The sequence below is a fragment of the Salmo salar genome, unplaced genomic scaffold, assembly GCF_905237065.1.
Source record: "Salmo salar unplaced genomic scaffold, Ssal_v3.1, whole genome shotgun sequence".
NCBI classification, from domain to species: domain Eukaryota; kingdom Metazoa; phylum Chordata; class Actinopteri; order Salmoniformes; family Salmonidae; genus Salmo; species Salmo salar.
In genome coordinates, this window is record NW_025547736.1 from 25001 (window position 1) to 32500 (window position 7500).

Here is a 7500-nt window from a genome sequence, read left to right on the forward strand (position 1 = left end):
CTCCTCACTATCCCCTCCACTCCCCAATCTCTCCCTGTCTTTACCATGTTCTGTCTGGCTTCCCACAGCCCCCGTTTAAAGAGGCTTATGAGAAGCCATAGTAGAAATCTGTCCCTTTCCGTCCCCCTCGCTCTCCCTACTCCTCTCTCTACCCGAGCCCACGACAAAATAAAATCCCCTCTTACCTTACCTAACAACACCCGTGCCCTAGCCCACACTACTCCGGCAAAGGCACAGTCCCAAAAGGCATGGCGCACTGTCTCCTCCCCACCACAAGATGGTCTTGGGCAGGTGGGGATCGCGCTAAGCTATGCCGGTACATAATGGAGCGCACCGGCAAACACTTATGGAGGCTCAACCAATTCAGGTCCTTGAGCCTGTTGTCCAGACCCCGCGCCTGCACTCCCTCCCAGACCACTTCCGGGATACCCACCACAGGTGTCGGACACCCTCCCTGTCTGACCTCCTCGTACAGGTGCTTGTGGTCTAAACCTACTCGGGCAACTTCAACCTCGGGTGCGCACGTAACCACTTGGCCGCGTGCCCAAAGTGCCACGGCAGCTGTTCCGCCCGAGGACCCGTGTTAGACCACACCATTACGCTTCTCGCCTGGTATGAGAAGAACACCCGCGGGAGGTAACCCGGACGGGTGTACTACCGGATGAGCAAGCTCTGTCAACAAAAAGAAACAAAAAGTGAGTCCAGCTTGAGGGGGAAGTGTGGTACCCCCTACCTCCCTCCCGATGGGGCCAAAGCATGCGTGCCCTGGCGACCCACTCGTACCTGCCACCCCACATGAACTGAAACACTAGCCTCACTAGAGGCCTCCTCAGACAAGCCGGCAATGGGTAGATGTACGCCAAATATAAAAGAGGCGGCAATACATCCACCTTGAGGACCAGGACCTTGCCTACAAAAGACAACGACCTAGCCCTCCACATCGCTAGCTTCCTCTGTACCACTGCGATGCCCATGTTCCAGTTCAGCGTCGCTGAGCCGGAGGTCTCAAAATGAACCCGAGAATCTTCAGGGCCCCGTTACAGAGAGATAACCCCCGGGCACATCCGTCCTACCACGCCATCTTCGAAAAACTTAACGGAAGACTTTGCGTGGTTAAGAACCGCTCGCCGACGCTCGGGTGAAGTCCCTAATAATGGCAAGGGACCTTGTCAAGCACGAGTCCTTGCAAAGCAGCAAGGAAGTGTCGTCGGCGTACTGCGTCACCTTAGCGCGCAGACCGCCACTTCCAGGGATTAACAAGCCTTCCACCCCTGTGTCTGCCCTAATGGCAGCCCCCAGAGGCTCCATGTACAGTACGAAGAGGAGAGCCGAGAGCGGGCACCCCTGCCTGACCCCTGACGAGAGGTCAAAACGTCACCCATGTGACCGTTTACGCTAACCCGGCACCCGCTCCGACATATAAAGTGCGGATCCATCCTATGAACTTTTCCCCAAATCCTAATCTACCTAATACTCTGAAAAGAAAAGATCTATTCACGCGATCAAAGGCTTTCGCCTGATCAAGCGCTGCTACCATTAAAGGCAGACCTCTATCTTCTACCCAAGCGATGGAGTCCCTAATCAACTGCAGGTTCCACCTGATAGGCGGCCCTCTACCCGCACGTCTGATCCTCATGAGCGACGTAGGGAAGGGCTGTGCGCAACCGATCCGCTAGGACCTTTGCAAGTATCTTGTAGTCTACACACAGCATGGTCAATGGCCGCCAGTTGCCAAGGTCTGTGGCGTCCCCCTTCTTGTGAAGAAGTGACAGCACACCGACGGTCATTGATCCCCCGGGAACCCCGTCTCGAGAATGGCCTTCAAGACTTCGAGGACCACCGGTCCAGTATCCCCCCAAAACTTGAGGTAAAACTCGGCCGGCAGCCCATCCATCCCAGGTACCTTCCCTTTTCCCATCCTCCTAAGGGCGCTCTCAACCTCTTCTAGGGAGATCTGAGCCTCCATCGGCTTCTCTAATGTCCTCCGGCAATCGCCGGGACAAGTGTTCTAAAAACACATTTCCCTGCTCTACATCTACTTCCCTCTCCTTAAAGAAACTTCGGAAATGATCAGTTGTTACTCTGACCATCTCCTCCGGCTCTCTAGCTACACTACCATCTTCTTTCCTAACCCCGTACATTACCTTTCTACTCTGTCTATCCCTAACCGACTTAAAGAACATTGTGGAACAAGTCTCGTTATGTTCTAAAAAAGCCGCTATGCGCACGCTCCAGGAAAGCTCGAGCCTTCCGCTCCTGCAGCTCCCTGAGTTGCGCCTTCAGGGCAGTGGATCTCTCCCAGTCGACCGACCCGCCGAGGTTGCCTGCCTCGTACTCGAGTTCGAGCAACCTATGGATATGATCCACCTCCCTCCTTTCCTCCCTTTTTCTCTTCTTACAATATCCTATAATAAAGATCCTAATCCTTACCTTGACTAAGTCCCACCACTCCAACACCCCCTCGCACATGGACCGGAGGCCCTCAAACCCTCGAAACACACCAATAAAGGCATTAACAAAGGCTTGCTCATCCAGCACCTCCCGATCTAACTTCAATACCCCCTACCGAAGAGGCAGACTGGAGAACTCACCTGCAGGAGCACCCCGTCGTGATCTGAAAAGAACACAGGCAACAGCCGACCAGACAACTGACCCAAGGACCTGGATAGAAAAATATAGTCAAGCCTCCGCGCAACCCCCCTGGAGTTGCGCCAAGTGGGACCGGCCATTTTCGGAGTAGTGTGCAGGCCACCATCAACCAGACCATGGCAAGCCATTAGCCCGGTGATGGCGCCTGCACTGCTGTCCCCCCTACCCCTAAATCTATATTAAAGTCCCCCCTATCACCAACTGCCTATTTGTGACACACAGGGGCGTCAGACAGTCCACCATCTCCCTCCTGTCTGCCGCCACCTGTGGTCCGTACACCCCAACTAATCTATACCTACAATCTCTTAATGTGACATCCACCCCCAAAACCCTCCCCTGCATAACAACAAAAGTATCCTCAACTTTTACCTCCCTATTCCCAAACAAGATCCCTACCCCCGAAGAGTGAACCCCCCTATACCCCAAACTGATTCCCCTTTATCCCACTCCCTCTTAAACCTCACAACATCCCCCCCATCCCTTAGGTGAACCTCCTGTAAAAACAAAAATCAAACCCCACACCCTCTAAATAACTAAACACCGCCCTTCTTTTTATCCTATCCCTCAAACCCCTTACATTTAAACTAACAAAAGTAATTTTATCCATAATGAAAACATTAACAACAACCTACTAATAACAAAAAACAAAACAAGAGGCTCACCCGATGCTCCCCGCTCCATCTCCTCCGACAGGGAAGTAAAAATGCTCCCCTCATCCGAAGGATACAGATCCTCCTCAGATGAGCCCACCTGCTTGCGCACAACTTGGGACACTCTGTCTCCCCCTTCCTCTAAGACCCCCAAGTCATCTGCCCATGAAGCCGGGAAAGGGTTGGGGATGGGGTTTCCGGCTTCTCTGAACAGCCTTGCGACCCTCCATCCCCAGGATGCAGAGATAGAGTAGAGGTCGTCATGTCCATTTCCTCTAGGGGTAAAGGGAGGGATGAGTCCTGTGAGGACAGGGGGCCACATCAGCGGCACTGTCTTTAACCCCCATCGCACGCTTGCCTGCCCCTTCCCCTATGCCTCCCACCTCTTTCTGCACATCACCCTTCCGCTTCGTCCTCTTCTTCTTGCCGACGTAGGGTTCCTGCTCCAGTTCCGGGATCACCCTCCCCTACTGACGATTCCTTCCCATCCTGCCCGAGTTCGGCGGCACACCAGAGTCTGAGGCCCACTCCCCTGCCCTTGACCCCAACACCGGAAGATTTTCCACCATTTCTACCAGGGCCCCAAGCCCCTCCACCCCATCAAGTAATGATCCCATGCTCTCCATTCCTCCACCCGCCTCCTCCACCTCCGGCTTCTGGATAGCGGACCCCTCACCTCCTTTCACTGACGGCCCTGATGTCACCTCTTTCCCGGCCCTTGCACGTGGAGTGGGCGTTGGTGAGGATGGTCTCTCCTGCTCCTTCTTCTCTGGGTCTTTCTTGCTAGACCCAGGGTCCCTTCTTTGCAGATGTTCCCCCACAGAGTCTCCTCCTTCCTTTCTGCCTGCCGTCGCCTCGGCATATGACTGCCCGACGGGACGGACAGTCCCCGGAACAGGTGCAGCCTACTACCACACCCGTGGCATTCCTTGGCTCCCTACAGTCCTTTGCCTCATGCTCCCCGATTTGCAAAACCTGCATCTCCCTGTACTGCAGGCAGCTGTAACGATGCCCATACTCCCTACATTTCTTACAGAAAGGGGGTTGGCGGGTGTAAAGAGCATCCCCCTGTCCGAACCCAGAGAAAAGACCGCCGGGGGATGTAGGAAGCCATCAAACCCTTCCTTATCCGGCCTAAGGAGCACCTGGAACTGACGGCGGCCATTCCAGAATCCCAAAGAGTCCTTCACATATCTTGCCCCTGATGTGACGTCACAAAAACGGCCCAGAAATGCCCCTATGGCGATATCCGTTACATGAGGATTGTACATATGTACATTAATAGTTCTGAAATTGGTCTTAGACAGACATGTTACATTGAAAAAGGACAATGGCTTCTCTCCAGCAGCCGCTTTGGCTCTGTCCATTATAATGTCGCACATACCTTCTGTATGAAAGGTCACGTCATATGCTTCCTCCATAGCATTTCCCTGCAGACACATAACCTCTGGGACTTTGACTTTCAGGGCCCCCATCAAAACGGTTCTTCCAAAGGAATCTCTTGGCAAGCGTGTATCTTCTTCCTTCTTCCAAGCGAAACGGATTGTGTTCTTAAGTCCAGTCCTGGGGACCGACCCTGCGCTACTGTTGTTCGCCATCTCCTCACGGAAAAAACGGAAACCAAGTTGAAAAATAACTTAACTGGCTTTCCTTCTTACTCCCTCCGGCCTTCGACCTTCTGACTCAGCGGGCTTTGGGGCACCTCGGTACCAAGCTTGATCTGAGCCAAAAGGCCGAGAGCGATAACCCACAAATTGACCCCTGCACCCGCCGGCGCCCCGGGGCCTCGGCAGACCTCATCGGTTTGGCAAAAGTTGGCTCCTCCTCACCCAACGCTTCCCTGGTGACAGGCGGGTGTGTTTTTTTTTAAAAGTCGCTAATGCGTCGTTAGGTCACTAGCTCTTTAATCCTAGTGCGACTATTTGTTCAATGCCCGGCAAATACACCAGTCATCGTCGGGCTTGAACTCAATTGCCTGAGCGACTACTTTGAGTGGAAAAAATACGCCCGGTCGGTCAGCCCGGCTTCAAGTCAAACGCCTGAGCAAAAGTCTCGGCGTCATCTCTGTCAATTTCTCTTGAAACAAGATACCGGGCTCTGCCAGAAAGCAAAGCCCTTCCAAAAATACGTTGAACTCGTAAGTGTTCCTCTCCACGGAAGTCTTTAGTAAAAGGCGAAAGGCTTGTGCGTAATGAAGAGAAACCAGAGTCGTATGGAAGTCAGAGGTCGGGGCCCGAGACACACACGGTGCACTCTAGGCCGGGTCCCGCGGGTGGTCCCCGAACCCACTCTTCCAAGTTTTCGAGGGCTGTGGGTAAAAAGTCACAGACAGACAGACAGACAGACAGACAGACAGACAGACAGACAGACAGACAGACAGACAGACAGACAGACAATCCTGGTGAAGTGATTGTATTTTTTGGGGGGCTCAAAAACACACACACACACAATCCTGGTGAAGTGATTGTATTTTTGGGGGCTCAAAAACACACACACACACACACACACACACACACACACACACACACACACACACACACACACACACACACACACACACACACACACACACACAATCCTGGTGAAGTGATTGTATTTTTGGGGGCTCAAAAACACACACACACACACACACACACACACACACACACACACACACACACACACACACACACACACACAAACAATCCTGGTGAAGTGATTGTATTTTTGGGGGCTCAAAACACACACACACACACACACACACACACACACACACACACACACACACACACACACACACACACACACACACACACACAATCCTGGTGAAGTGATTGTATTTTTGGGGGCTCAAAAACACACACACACACACACACACACACACACACACACACACACACACACACACACACACAAACAATCCTGGTGAAGTGATTGTATTTTTGGGGGCTCAAAACACACACACACACACACACACACACACAATCCTGGTGAAGTGATTGTATTTTTGGGGGGCTCAAAACACACACACACACACACACACACACACACACACACACACACACACACACACACACAAACAATCCTGGTGAAGTGATTGTATTTTTGGGGGGCTCAAAAACACACACACACACACACACACACACACTCCTGGCCAATGTATTTTTTTTTTTTTTTTTATTTTTTAAGTAAAATGGCGGGAAAACGGGGACCCCCATGAAGGGGGCTTCGCACTTGTTTCAGTTTGGATGATTCTTCTTTTTCATTCCTTCTCTTCTTCTGCTAGCTGTTTTACATAGATTTGGTGTATTTCTTTTTCCTTGACAATGGGAGAAAAGTGTTGCACCATTCCCGGAGAGTACTGCAATACCGGGTCGATGCGTGGAGCGGACGGAGCAAGCCCCATTTCCGACTCCCTGTTCGAAAAATCCATTTAATATGTAGTCCCCGATGGGGGCGTATCAGATATTAAACTGATAAGAACAGATACTACACTTGATCTGAGCCAAAAGGCCGAGAAGCGATAACCCACAAATTGACCCCTGCACCCGCCGGGCCCGGGGCCTCGGCAGACCTCATCGGTTTGGCAAAAGTTGGCTCCTCCTCACCCAACGCTTCCCTGGTGACAGGCGGGTGTGTTTTTTTAAAAGTCGCTAATGCGTCGTTAGGTCACTAGCTCTTTAATCCTAGTGCGACTATTTGTTCAATGCCCGGCAAATACACCAGTCATCGTCGGGCTTGAACTCAATTGCCGAGCGACTACTTTGAGTGGAAAAAATACGCCGGTCGGTCAGCGGCTTCAAGTCAAACGCCTGAGCAAAAGTCTCGGCGTCATCTCTGTCAATTTCTCTTGAAACAAGATACCGGGCTCTGCCAGAAGCAAAGCCCTTCCAAAAATACGTTGAACTCGTAAGTGTTCCTCTCCACGGAAGTCTTTAGTAAAAGGCGAAAGGCTTGTGCGTAATGAAGAGAAACCAGAGTCGTATGGAAGTCAGAGGTCGGGGCCCGAGACACACACGGTGCACTCTAGGCCGGGTCCCGCGGGTGGTCCCCGAACCCACTCTTCCAAGTTTTCGAGGGCTGTGGGTAAAAAGTCACAGACAGACAGACAGACAGACAGACAGACAGACAGACAGACAGACAGACAGACAGACAGACAGACAATCCTGGTGAAGTGATTGTATTTTTGGGGGGCTCAAAAACACACACACACACAATCCTG

At 52.1% G+C, this 7500-nt stretch overlaps 3 non-coding genes across 3 annotated transcripts; all 3 read right to left on the bottom strand.

Annotated features, from left to right (window-relative positions):
* Positions 1–5393: 5393 nt before the first annotated feature.
* LOC123732304 (U5 spliceosomal RNA) lies at positions 5394–5510 on the bottom strand. Its single transcript, XR_006763057.1, has one exon. It is a non-coding gene; the product is annotated as a U5 spliceosomal RNA (small nuclear RNA).
* Positions 5511–6613: 1103 nt separating this feature from the next.
* LOC123732286 (U2 spliceosomal RNA) lies at positions 6614–6803 on the bottom strand. The gene has a single exon (XR_006763047.1). It is a non-coding gene; the product is annotated as a U2 spliceosomal RNA (small nuclear RNA).
* Positions 6804–7144: 341 nt separating this feature from the next.
* On the bottom strand, positions 7145–7261 carry LOC123732309 (U5 spliceosomal RNA). Its single transcript, XR_006763062.1, has one exon. It is a non-coding gene; the product is annotated as a U5 spliceosomal RNA (small nuclear RNA).
* Positions 7262–7500: the final 239 nt, after the last annotated feature.